General features: G+C 38.6%; 1 long non-coding RNA gene across 1 annotated transcript; it reads right to left on the reverse strand.

Annotated features, from left to right (window-relative positions):
• Positions 1-3,835: 3,835 nt before the first annotated feature.
• On the reverse strand, positions 3,836-9,901 carry LOC138689901 (uncharacterized). The gene is made up of 3 exons (XR_011328695.1): positions 9,514-9,901; positions 4,921-5,003; positions 3,836-3,943 (listed from the first exon to the last, which is right to left on the reverse strand). It is a non-coding gene; the product is annotated as an uncharacterized lncRNA (long non-coding RNA).
• Between the last annotated feature and the right edge of the window lie 3,968 nt (positions 9,902-13,869).

The following is a 13,869-nucleotide window of genomic DNA, read 5'->3' on the forward strand; positions in this document are numbered from 1 at the left end:
AATCAGGTATTTTCAGAACTACTCCGGAAGATGTCCCTATGAAACAAAAGAACCAAATTTGTTATGTAGTGAATACCTTCAACTGAGAAGTGATCTAAAGGGAAAACTGGAAACCCCCCCCGAACTCCAAAAGAATCTCTTAAGACATAGAGTAAATGCAAATCAATATTGAAATGTAAGGAGAGGAGAATATTAGATTACAAATTATATATAAAATAGAGATTATTGCTCCTAAAGTTCAGGTTTGCTCTGTAATGAGAAGGTAGCATGTTAGAGTCATTGCAAAGTGGAAAAAAAAAAATCCTTGAATGAATCAAATTCATTTGATTAATGCACCTAAACTGTGACTAAGCCTTATGTGTCTGAAGCACTTCCTAAAGCATTTGCTTAATTTATCAGTAATAAGAATTACTCACTTTTAAAGACATTCAGCGATGGAGGCAGTGACCAAGTTTAAACATCTAAATCAAACATTAAGTTTTTCTTCTGGAAGCTTTAGATTTACCAACCTCTTTCTATTGACTAGGTAAGAAACTTGGCCAAATATTTAAGAAAAAATGCTTTGTGAGGCATTTGAAACTTATGCACAAATTAGACAGTGGGATTTCACTTTAGGTTTAAATTACTGTAAACAGTGTACAAAATTTTGATGTTATTAGGCTTCTTAAACCCACTTACATCTACAGCTGAGGCAGAATTACATCAAAGGCAAAATGTTTGACTATAAACAAGTGATGGAAATGACAGATAAAGTATAATCCAAAAAAGGAGCGGTATTTAACAAAGAGGTAGAAAAGACAGGTTCTTTCAGTACCTGTAGCTGTCTTTTTTTTGTAGCAGAAGATTTTTTTGCTTAGCAAATGTTGGTTTGAGGAGTCAACATGCAGCCTGAAAGCAAGTAGATTGGAAAGCAAGTAAACAGCAAATAAGATCGCTAGGTACAGGCACCCTGACCAAGTAGCTGGTAATAATTTGTTTCAGGAGATACCAACATGTAGCATTTTGCAATGTGTATTAAAAGGTATATGTACTCATGAAGGTGATTTTATCAAAGAATTTGGACTGTCAAGGTATGTTAGTTTCTCAGTGAGTTCACCTTGCCAAGCTTCCAAGCAGAATTTTTAAAGGGACCAGCAGGAGGAAGTGAGTTTCATTTTGTCGATCCCTTCTTTTCACTGTGATCTTAAAATTTCCCTAGTGGAAGTAGAACAACAAGGAAAAAAAAATAAATCGTCATATTCCTTAACATGCTTTAAGCTATCAATAAACCATCAGGTTCAATAAACCATTATGAGTAGGCTGCTGATTGCATAATCAAACTTGCAATGTGCACTTAATGTGTATTTAAAAAAAGATCTATTAACTGACAAATTATAACCAATTTTCTTCAGACAAGTAAAATAAAGTTATGTTAGGAACCCAGTTAAGTTTCTCCTCTGTAACACGTAGTAATACAGTAGTCAGCTTTAGTAAACTAAAGTAATATAGTGTCTCAAAAATGTCAGTTATTTTCAGTTGATATTACACCGAAAGCATAGCTGGAGAGTGGAAGCAATTTAGGATAAAATATATTCTGATAACTAGTGCATGGCGAAGCTAACAAGCAGTGTTAAGACTTCCTTGTGATACATCACACAGTATCCATATGGCAGTGCATAAGTTATATTAGTGGTTCCAAATAAGACAAAACTGATTATTACAGACATGTTAGATTTCTTTCTCCACATAATGTCACAACAATTGTTCTCATGTTCTAAGAATAAAATGGTATCACCAGCTGGATTAGGAGTTCTTGGTCTGCTGTTTCCACAAGAATACACCTTATGTTTTTATTCGGATTATTTCAGGATCAGGATGCCCTAAAGCAATGAGACGGAGAATGAAGGTATGAAAATTTAAAAAAAGGTAGAATTGTAGACCATTAAAAATATAGGGGGTGGGGACAAAGACCCTCTTCTGATATTTAAGTAGAGACTGGGGAAAGGTAGGCTAACAGAAGTAGACAAGATAGGTATACAAACTGGACCAAAGGAGCAGCAAGGGTCATTTTTTTTGAGCCAGGGTCTTAAACAGAAGTCTGAGGGAGCTTTGAAAAATAGCAGAAGAGCTTTGTGGACTCTGCAGACTGCAGGTGATAGGATTGTTCTGAGTCTATTTTGGTACAGAATTCCCATCGCCTTAGGAGATCCACACAGAACAGAATGGCTCTCTGTGCTCAAATATAGGCTTGCTCAATTTATTCTGTATGAAAAAGCATTTGCGTGAAGACCCTCAAAGTCTGTAATCTAAGAAAAAACAAATACACTTTTACTGCAGCAGCTTAGAATTTTTTTAAACGTACTTTGTGCAATCTAAGTTGAAAATTGTAGGATGAGGCAGATGCCATTTAGTTCATTTCCCTTAAAAAAAACCCTAAAAGTAAAATATATTGCTTAAGCAGCAGGCACCTTTTCCTTTTCAAGCTGCTGCTTATGCCTCAAGCAGGATGCTTATAGTCTGAGCATTTTTATTGTAGTAAAAAAAATATTCCGAACAATGCCAGAGACTCCAGCAGCTGTGAGTCAAAACTAAATATCACATGGGTGGGATTGCCATAGTAACTAACTCAAATGCATCAGATACATTAGAAAGGAGTCCATTCTTCAGTTTACCTTTCACCTGAAGAGTAAGCTGTGGTCACTTCCTCCGACGAAAGCTTCCTAAAGAATTTTAAGTCTATAATCTCTCTACTCATAGGCATTAAATATTCCATTGGTACCAATGACATTGAACCAAGAAAAAAAAGAGGAGTGGGTGTCTTAAAAGAAAGAGGCACAAAAAGTAACATGAGGTCCCTACTTCACACCAGAACAGGGTTAAGTTCCTGTGTGGTTTGCAGAAGGAAATTGATCACTCGTAAGAAAATAATGGCTGCCAATAGTCATACTGAAAAAAACCAAACAAACCACCTTCAATAACAGGTCTTGAGAAAGCAACAAAACCACAATAGATGTCAAACACCACAGCTCTGATAAAACTTTTGACATTCTCACAGGATAGTCTTATACACGTTGGCCCTGTGGGCACCGGTAGTCCGAGATGTTCTCAGCCAACTTGGGACCCCCCCACACACACTCTGGTCAGGACCCCATTTAGTGCCGCCAGGGCCATCAGTCCCTGCCGCAGCAGTGCTGCAGCAGTGCCAGTCTCCAGCCCCATCTTTGCCGCCGTCTCCTTTTGCTCCTGCCTGGGGCCCTTGGCTGGGCCCTGGCCCTGGTTCATCACTTGCCATGTTGGGAGCTGTTGATGGACCGACCTGTTACCAGCCCCATGGGACTGTGCCCCATGGGTGAGGACATGGCCAGTGCTGGGTCACCCTTGACTCTGGCTGCCCAGCCCTGGGGAACTTGCTGGTCCACACTGCTCTGGACCACAGAAAGGGCAAACAACAGGCTGGATCACTATGCTCAGGAAGTATTTGCCACTAATTCTGTGCAAAAATGGAAGACTGCTTTGAATGCAGGGGATTTTGTTAACAATCTGGTTAATGGAATAAGAAGCATCATTATTAGAAATTTACAGGTGCTACCTAGTGGGGGAGGACTACATGTTGGTTGGAAAACAGCATTAGAATTCAAAAGGGTCATGACTGTATTTTAGAAAAAATGGGATACAGTTCACTGCAGAGAAGTGAAAAGAGCTGTGCTTAAGTAAAAACTATCAGATGAAGAAAAGGATGAGGAACATCAGTCCCTTAGAAAAGAATCTATAGGCAAGGGGTGAAAGAGAGCTGCATCGAACCACAAGCCACATATAACATTGTTGTGAAGAAGGTAATCATCACACAGAAGTATACCTGGCAAGACATGTGAATGGATTCTTTCTGCTCCATCTGGCAGAGGAGAAGACCCGAGCTGGAATCTCGTGCCCAGGTGTGGGTACAGCATGGTGAGAAGTGGGCAGTCTAAAGGAAAGCAATGCAAATGACCAGAAGTTTAGAAAACATGATCTATGCGGAATGATTGAAAGATCTGAAATTTCTTTCCTCTTAGAAGACTTAGGGCGGGCATGATAAAAACCTTCAAGTATGACAGGCTATTGTAAAAAGGTGAGAAGGTATGTTCTATGTCCATAGAATAAACTGTGGCAAGAAAGAATGAAGTTGAAAATCTAAACTGTGAAAAGTTAAGAAAAACAGTGTTGAATACTTTGTTTTGAGAGTCTCCACTGAGGTCTTTAGCAATATGCTAGACAGCCATCTGTCAGCAATGATAACATGTATAGTTAATCTTTTCTTGAGGGATGGACTGTCTCTCAGAGACCCTTCAGCAGTTTTTTAATGTAGCTATTGCCAAATCCCAGCAGATCTTTAATGGAAACATTGGCAGCATAGTACTTACTGCAAGATCTGTAGAAGAAACACACACCATCTAGAAATATGGTCTACTGAAGTTTCAGATTAAATGTGTAGGACTGTCTGCACTTAGCTTTTGATGCTGCTACATTTTGTGGGGAAAAAAAAAAGACACAGAATATTATTGGTTTACAGTGGTAGCTTCTACTAAATTATCAGTACAAGGTTTTCTGGAGAAATAGAAATTCAAAGACATTTGAAGGATAAAGACCGTCAGGTAAAGTGTTTGTTATTGCTACAAAACCCCATGAGAGAACTCATTTAGAGGTAAGTTTCAAAGACAACTTCAATAACATATTGTGAAATCTAAAGAAGAAATGTTCATAGCTACTCTATGCTGAATGCAGCATTTCTGGGGTGAAGTTTATTTTTTTGAACAGTAGAGAAGAATGGAAGATTTGTGGAAGGTGCAAATTAGCAAACAAATTAAACTTTAAAAAGCATAAAGCATATGATAAAGGGGAGCTGAGTGTCAATGTTTAAGTTTTTGAAGAGACTGACCACTAAGAACTCTCCTTCCTTTTCACCTCAAAGCAAGAAAACAGATGTTTAAGGTTGGATTCCTGCTTCTGCTCTTCTTCTGGCATCCAGATGAATGATTTATTAAATTCTGCAAAACAAAACAAGAGGATTTTTTTTGTGTAGATAATACAGAACTGACACTGATTTGGGCATATATCTGACTACTAAACCGTGCCCTGTTGTAGTTAAGCTCAAGGGAAGACCTCAACCTGACAAGGCCAGTGTGAGTCCCATACCAATTTCACATTTTAGAGGACAATTTCAACCTAATTTGACAACACCCTGGTTTCACAGAGTAAGCAATGTATCGTGGTTTTGTGAAAATGAAAATTTAGGTAGATCCTAGGAGACTTTTGTGCCACACAGAGGGGACAAATGGACAAGTTACTCTTTAATAGTCATTGGACAATCCACACAGATTTCTACATCGAAAGCCCGTTCACCCCACTACTTGCAAATTTGCGTTGAAGGCATTAGTTCCATCAGAAAGCATAGCTGCAACAGCAGTGCATAAATTGTAATGGTACTTTATAAATAATGGTGGCAAAATTGTTAAAGGTGAGCATACATATATGTGGGTCAATGCAGCTAAAGCAGCAATGTTTTAAAGGCAGGGACAAGAGACTGGGCAGCTGTTATACAGTGTGTCAAGAGAGAACCAAATGAAAAGGTCTATAAGGTTCAGCCATAGAGAGTTGTGCAGAAAGGAAGGGGGTGAGTTAAAAAAAGACAAAAGCAACAGCCCATGTGTATGGTAAATCTCATTGGGATCAGCAAGGCAGCACAGAGCCAATGGCAGAAGTAAGAATGCTCTGGATACATGCATCTAATCTGGACAGGTTGTGGTTCCAGATGGCCAAAAGACAAATCACATCCAGTTTGAACATTTTAAATGTTTAATTTTATTAAAAACTCCTAACGGAGCTTTTCTGAGCAGGAAATGGCATGATCACTGCTATGTGCAGCTCCAGGTGGGAAAGAATGCATTGTTGTCATTTTTATTTTGAGCGAAGTCCTCCTGGTGTGGAGCAGCCGGGTAGTCCCTAGGCATCCTGAAAGGTGGCACTCCAACAGGATGTCTGGAAACACGGCTGGTGTGTCCCAGAAGGGGCTGCTCAAACCAGCTCTGCACAGACGGCTGGGAAAGTGCTAGTTCCCATGTTGGTCACCAGTGTTCAGAGTGCCAGCTTGGAGGCCAGTCTGTCAGAATTTAAAACTGCCTTCACAAAAGGTATGAACTTTATACATGAGAGGAGTAGGCAGCCTGCGAGGGACCCAGCAGGGATGCTTTCCAAAATGATCTTAGGCAAAAAAAAGGTGGTTTTATTACTAACATGGAAGTACAGTTTTAAAATGCAAAATATAAACACATCTCCATTGAATAAAGCTTTCTAAAAGCAACTTCTTTCCATTCACAGGGGGCACCAGCTAGAGTGTACTAGATATTTAAATTAGCACCATGATCCTTCTGGGGATTTTCTAAGGGGAAAAAGTTATTGAGAAAAACTTAGTTAGACTTTCTTTTTTCTGTTCCATTCTTTCCTACACTCCAAACATGTTCTTCTTCCTGCTAATTAAAGACCAATATACTGCAGCTTAATAGCTGTCCACAATTCACTGAGAAAGAGAATGAGCTGTCTTATTCTACATAAAATCATTCATGAACCTACCTCCCATCACCCTTCATTTTTAGAAGCAGGCTTGACAGCTCCTCTTCTGGGCCTTGCTGGCAGCATGTTAGATCTTGCGCCTCTGTGCATTGCACCTTGGGCATCACCAGCACGGTGGATGCAGAGCGCAGGACATTTAAACAGAGCAGGGAAAAAAGGGGGTAAAAGTCCAGACCGTCAAACCTCATCAACTGGCCATGGCTGCCTGAGGAGATTTCTAGAATTATCTTTAATTAGTGGTAACACTGCTGTTGTCAAGAAGACGAGAAGGATATGAGATTTGAAATCCTTAACCCCAGATGTACCTTGCAGCTGGCAGGTAGAGCACAAAATGACTTTTCAAAAGCCAGTAGCTACTTGTGGAAGGGCTTTGTCTTCTCTCTTCACTAGAGATGGCCACCAGATGCCACAGAAAATGACTCACGGGAGTTTTAAGGCAACAGGGAATACAGGTATGTGGGGCTTTGGCTTTCTTGTAGGGTTTTGCTTTGGTGTTTTTACCAGGCTCTAACTTGAGCAGAAGGAGATCTCAGGAGGCTACCAGGTCTGAGGAGGAACATTGTTCTCACATACCAGCACAGTACGTCTGTGTCTTCCTGGGACATAACATTACAGACCTGTTTTTATCTAAGCTACTCACAGTGGTAGTTCATTAAATAAAGCCAAGCTGCCCACACCACAAGTTAGAGTATTTAGTGCCAACACTGAATAAATGTAAACCCACAGTACTCCTTTGAGTACCTGGGTCAACCATTCAGTCATTCAGTCATATCTGCTAAATAGATGTGAAACAGTGACAGTGATTTGCCCACATCACCTTAGTTACTTAAACATCAGCCATGAATCTCTTCCTATAAGCTGTTTTGCAACATGTTAACCTCTAAATTAGCTTGTAGATCCATTACACCCTAGAGCTTTGTTTGTATTAGAAATGCCTGAGAGGTTGTGATTTTCTGTTATTTTTAGTTATGAATACCATGGATTGCAAGACAAAGTGGAACAACATTGAACAATAAATGAAATTAGGGAACAGTTAGCATCGATCAGTTCATGTCTGTTGCCAAGGGCAATCTTGATGTGTCTCATTTTAAATTCTATTGAGCAAATTAATGTGTAATTTCCTTATCATGAACAGTGGCTGATCTAAAGAAGCTTCAAGAGGTAAGGAATGCTAATGGATCTAGAAACTGGATCCTAGCCATGGCAATGGGCCTGGAGCTGAGCATCACCATTAATGGATGGTCTATGAGTACAGAGCAAAAAGAGAGCACATTGGTCATAGACACTTCTTTAAGCTGCATTTTCTGTATCAACAATTCTTGTCTTTAGAGCATCTCTGCCTTCTTTCAAGATTCTTTTTTTTTTTTCAATGCCAACAGGATTATTTATATTCTTTGCCTCTGCTTCTCCTATTCCCCTGCACTCTTCCTCCTTTGGTTTATTTTTAAAGGTGCCTAAAATACATTAGAAGCATTTTAGGAATCATCTGTGCCAATTTCTGCAGCAGCAGCAATCACAGCTGCAATCTTTGTGTTACCAGACAAGTATGTGTTGAGGCATGCACACAACCATATCTGACTGCTGAACTATCTTATTGTAGCTTGGTTGTGCTTTGATTAAGGAAATGGAACAAGGGAAAGAAGAGGGCAGATAGATACTGTTAATTAGCACTTTTTGTTACAAAAACAAAATCATGGCTCTCTTTTTCTTTTTTTCCTTTAAAAAAAAAAAGTTAGAAAGCAAATTATAGTAGAAATGCATGTGTATGTCAAATACATGTTGTTATCTTTTTAGAGTCTATTCCGTTGGACTGCTTTGTGTGACTGAAAATAATTTTTCTTCCATTGGCAACTTAAGGGGCTTTAAAACCTCACATGGAAGTTAGACTTTTCATAAACCCTTCAGAATAGTCACTTCTATGCAACTGGATTCCTTCAAAGGAACTAATAAACAGGAATGACTTTGCAATTTTTTTAACAAGCTTGATTTACAAGCACTTTTTCATAATATCACCATAAATGATTTTCCTGCTAAGAAAAGTTAGAGCAATTTTCTTCTGGTTTTGGAGAGCTTTGTTTGTTTGTTTGTTTGTTTGTTTTGTAAATGCCAAATGCCTTTCCAGATTCCTCCACAGAAGAAAAAGCTTAGAAAAGGCAGAGGTCTCAGCTCCAGCAGAATCCAAATGGAATTACTTGATATCCTCTATACACAAACCCACCTGCCAAGAGGAATCACTGGGAGGACAAATAGCACTTATGAGGAAAGTTATTTAAGAAATTAATTCACATAAATCCCTCTCACCCATGTACATCACAGGGCAGAAGTGTATGATGAAGGAAAAAAGGGAGGAGAGAGAATGCAGAAATGTGAAAGAGAGATGATGAATGTTGAGACCTGAGGAGAGAAGGAGTGGGAGGGTACAGAAATGGCTTTGGTGAGCAGCACAATAATTAACTTGGATTTTCATTGTGCTGTAGGAGTTCCCTGGTCTTAATGCAGAATTTGCTCAAGCTTCAGTATGATACCTGCAGTGTATTGAGAAGGGCTGATGACCTTATTATCCAAGCACAATTCACAATTCTTATTGACAAATTAATTTTTTACTTCTCTGGAGAGGGTAGCTTTTGTGATTACATTTTGCTGTGATGTCATTTTACAAATGTCGCGTATAAAACACAGTGGACCTAATATCTCCTTTACCACTGATAAATGGTAAGTGCCATCAGTATCAAAGTTGATTTATATATGGTTATAACTGAGAAGCTGATCACTACTCTTTTTTACTAATTCACAATAACCATCCTTTTCAATATTTTCTTTAAACATAGCCCAGAGAAGTAGGCTATGTTTAAACGGAATGTGACATCATTTCCATGCAGAGAGAAAAATCACACGAATTACTAAAAGTAATTTTGAAAATTTTCTTACCTGTTTGCACTATTGATGAAAATTGTGCCTGTCCAACACTTTTATTCTCTGAAATTTTCATTCCTTATTGGCTATTGTTATGAGTAATTATTCCTTAAGCTTTCTCTCCAGGACCTTCTTTTCTGATGTCTCAACTTCCAGTTCTGCCAGGAGCCTTGTTTCATTAATAAACTATTCATACCCATTTATCTTCCTGACTACTCCAGCTCATACTCTTGTAACTATTGTAAAGATTGCTTACTTTTACACTTCTTTCTAAGCTCTGGTTGTTCTCAGTGAATAAAAATTACAGTTCTGGTGATGCATTCTTTGGCTGGTTACAGAGAAACACCCTTTGCTTTCAGTGGAAGAATCCAAAATGATACAAGATAAACTTGTGGCCCAGAAGGAAAAACACATAGGTAATAATGGGAGAATGATTTGCTGTTGAAAGCAAATACTTGATAGGTGGAGGAACTGAAAACCCCTGAGATAGATAGAACAGCACAGTTCTGCATGGAACAGACTCCTCGAGGGAGTGGAAACTACAGTGAAAAATTTGTGTACACATTTGCTAGGCATCAAGGTTTATATTCTTGGTTTCCTAATTATTTCTAAAATAATTGATCTCTAGATGTTCAAACAGCTCCTGACTTCACTGAGAAGATTTTGTCCTGACTTGATAAAATAAACCTTAAAGTTTTAACAAAACCTAGAACAAGGTTAGAATTTAGGCTGCAGTATGACAAAACTGAAACTTATTGGAAATGACTAATAGCCAGGATAACACAGTAGAAAAAAGAATTTGAGCTGATGAACTCTTTTTGCTCCCTTTCCTGTCAAACCAAATGCAAGTGAGTATTCTATTATTGACTCAAACACAGCAATTCATAAATGTTCTCCCTGCATAAGAGTTCAAATTTATATTGATTTTTACCTTCTTTATGTCCCTGGCATAAAGATGAAATGGATTCCTGAAATTCTCCTAACAATTTTGCACACAACATTTCACGACACTTTGTGAAACCATTGAAGACACATGTATCGTTCACTGCTCCACTAATACTCCGGTAAATACTGCTGGGCAAAATTTCATAGACCTACAACATGTATTAGTGGGATTTAACTGTGTACAGATTTGGCATCTCTCTACACTGTCACAAATCTTTGCATTGAAGTTCTAAGAAGCTCCGTCAAAGCAGGCTGTAAGCACATCCTTGTTAGCAGTAGAAGAATTCATATAGGATTATTGATGACAAAATACTATTCAGATATTGCCATCCTAAAGACATATATATACTTCCAATATGGGCTTTTTAACAGTCTGGCTTCTATTTTCTCACATTCCTAATGCTTGGCAATGTATGCTAGGCATCTAATCAACATGGCATGACTTTGCAGTACATGATTCTTACTGATGGAGGCCAGATCCCAGAAGTTTCCTCAGTGTTTATACTTCAGGGGGTTCAGGAGGACATTTCAGTGGGCTTTGTGCTTTGTTGTATTCACAGCAGGAATTTTTGCATTACTTGTCAGCAGTGTAGACAATGCACAAATGAGCCACAGAATGAAGAAAGGACCTGCCTGCAAGATCCGTCCAAGCCAAGAGCACCTGGCAAGAAGCAATCCTGACATGGTCACCAAGAGATAACTCCAACATCTCTATTTGGAATTTTTTTCTCACTGTTGAATACTGGAATCTGCTTCAGAGAAAGGTCAGCTTTTTATAGACAGATTGAGTTGAAAAAGCAGGAAGCATATTGCTTTCTGCCTAAAGGATTTACAGTTAATCAGAAAATAAATTTCAGCTACTGGCCCCAAATTTACTTTTCCAAAGAAATTTCACATCAGTAAAACTCTGCTTGCACAAATGTTCATAGACAGTGGTTACCAAAAGTGTATCTGACTGTTTCAAATCTGGTTTCTGGTTACATTTTCTGCACATTTTTAGCCTGATAAAAATTATATGCCAGCTAAATTAAAATGGTGAAAAGTTCAAAAGTCAACACTGAAGTTTCAGGAAATTTCTGAATAATGCAATCTCAAGCTCAAGACATCTCTAAACACTACCTTAAGTGTTTGATATGCACTACCAGATACAGGATACTGACTAAAGAGAATTTAATTCTCCTTTAGTATCTCCATTGCTATGTTCCATGTACTCAGCCTGACTGTTTCAGTTGTTTGGATTTGGCAAAGCAATTGAAAAAAAAATCAGAAACATGAAGCAATTTTATATGAACCTCTCCACTCCGATTGCATATACAGTTCTCTAGCCACACGGACAGGTCTTTCATGTATGTTTTCACATAAACTGGAAAAGTTGCCAAGTGAAATATTTTATGTACCACAGAACCACTAATCACAGGTAACAACTTCTATTTTTGATCTTACTGAAAAGTTAATAATCAGAGCAAAACATTCCCAAGTCTATGCTTAGGACACTCCACACAGCAAAGCTATTATTCAGCATTTATCATGAGTTTAATGGTTAGTTTAAAACAAAAGGAAGAAAAGTTGCTTGCAGATGACTGATCAGTTTGGAACTGCCCACTTGCCACCTGTCCTGTATCAACAGGTCTCAGTTATTTAAACCACCCTAACTCTATACTGAGACTATTAAAAAAAAAAAGAAAAGATACTTAAGGTCTGACTCCTCAAAGAGGGACAGCATTACAATGACCTGAAGTGTCCAGAAATTGTTAGCTCCAATATAGAGACTGAATTTTCCATACAGTAAAAACAATTAAGTACCAATAATGGGCTTTACAGAAGCCACAACATGGAGAAGCTGCAACTTACAGTAATTAATTGAAAGTGCTGAGGACACAGGTAGGACTAAAACCTGTTATTTTCCAGGACCAGAGGAAAAAAAAGTGCTCTATCTGCTTACTCAGCCATCAGAAATAGCAATGCATCCTTGGATCATGGTGTTTCAACAGGTATCCAAAGAGAAGAGTAGCATCATCCCCTTGAGCATTCCTGTGACATGCCGGATTCCTAGCTCAGCTCCTTCTTCAGCTGCCTAACTTGGATGTGTGGTTATGTCTTTCACTTCCCCATATTACTGGGTCTCAGATTATTTTGAGATGACACAACAAAGGGACAGCTCCTTTTTTTCTTTAGAGAAAATGCTTTGGTTATTCACGAAGACTGCAACCCACATCTGCCACTGGCTTTTGCAGTGTTGCCCACCGGTCCCTTAAACTGCAAAATCATGAGATCTTTCTGAACAATGAAAGCATAGTGACAGAGCCTGCAGGTGAAATGGTCTAAATCCTTATACACAAGATATACAGTCCTGACCTGAGCAGCTCACCACCAATAGCTCTCTATGTGCCCAACATTACAAGCTTAGGTAATTAATTTAGGCAGCTTAAGATTACACAGCAATTGAGCGGGGATGTTGACAATTTCAGTGGGGGACTTTGGAGGTTAAAGCACTTTTAGAAATGTAAGTCCCTTTTTGGTTCTACTGACTTGTCAAAAAACACTCTGAGGGACTTTCACTGCTTGGCCAGTGTTCCTCTCCTGAGGACCCCAGCAGAACAGTGAGGTCTGAACAGAAGTACATGATCCCATCCATCACTCCCAGCACCCTCATATTTTGGTTGAAAAGCAGCTAAATATTATGAACCTCAACAAAATGTCAGTTCTTTTCATTTTATGTTATTTCTAACCTCCAGGAGTACTTTTTGAATATTACAAAAGAAATCACCAGATATGAACAAATTGTTGCTGTCTATTGTCCAGATACGGAAAACTCAACTAAGAAATTATCCTCACAAGATAGAACATACTAAGCAATTGTTAACTTTCTGGCTTTGGCAAGTTCTTCTGTCATTGCCAGGGCCTTGGCTACATGAATCTCATTCCTGGAGAACAATTATTCATTATTTTCTTTCATTTTATAGCTGATTCCCACACATCTACATAGCGAGGCAGTTTCCCTGCAGTTCTAAAATTGTCTTTTGGTGTTTATAATACTTAATGAGTTCTCAAATAAAAACACAGGTACATTAACCAAAGAGTTTAACAAATGTTTTTAATTATGGGAACTGGATACAGTGCACTGAACAACTGTGACCTTTGGTTTAGGCTCTGAGAATCCCCTTACAATAGAAACGTCCCAGCAGTGGCAGCAAACAAGGGTCAGCTTTGTGAAAGATCCATATCAGCAGCTGCTGTCAACAAGTCAAGGCAGAATTAAATACAGCAGCTAGAGTTTTAGAGCTGGTCTGACCTTGTATTCCTATCTGCATGGTCCCAGGATAAAACCACTCAGTAATACCAAAATTAAATGAACAACTGCTTCCCTGTAAGCAGGTTAGTCTTTTATGCAAACAGGGATACATTGTGTCATTTAATAAGGTGTCA

This window comes from Haliaeetus albicilla, chromosome 18, assembly GCF_947461875.1.
Source record: "Haliaeetus albicilla chromosome 18, bHalAlb1.1, whole genome shotgun sequence".
NCBI lineage: Eukaryota > Metazoa > Chordata > Aves > Accipitriformes > Accipitridae > Haliaeetus > Haliaeetus albicilla.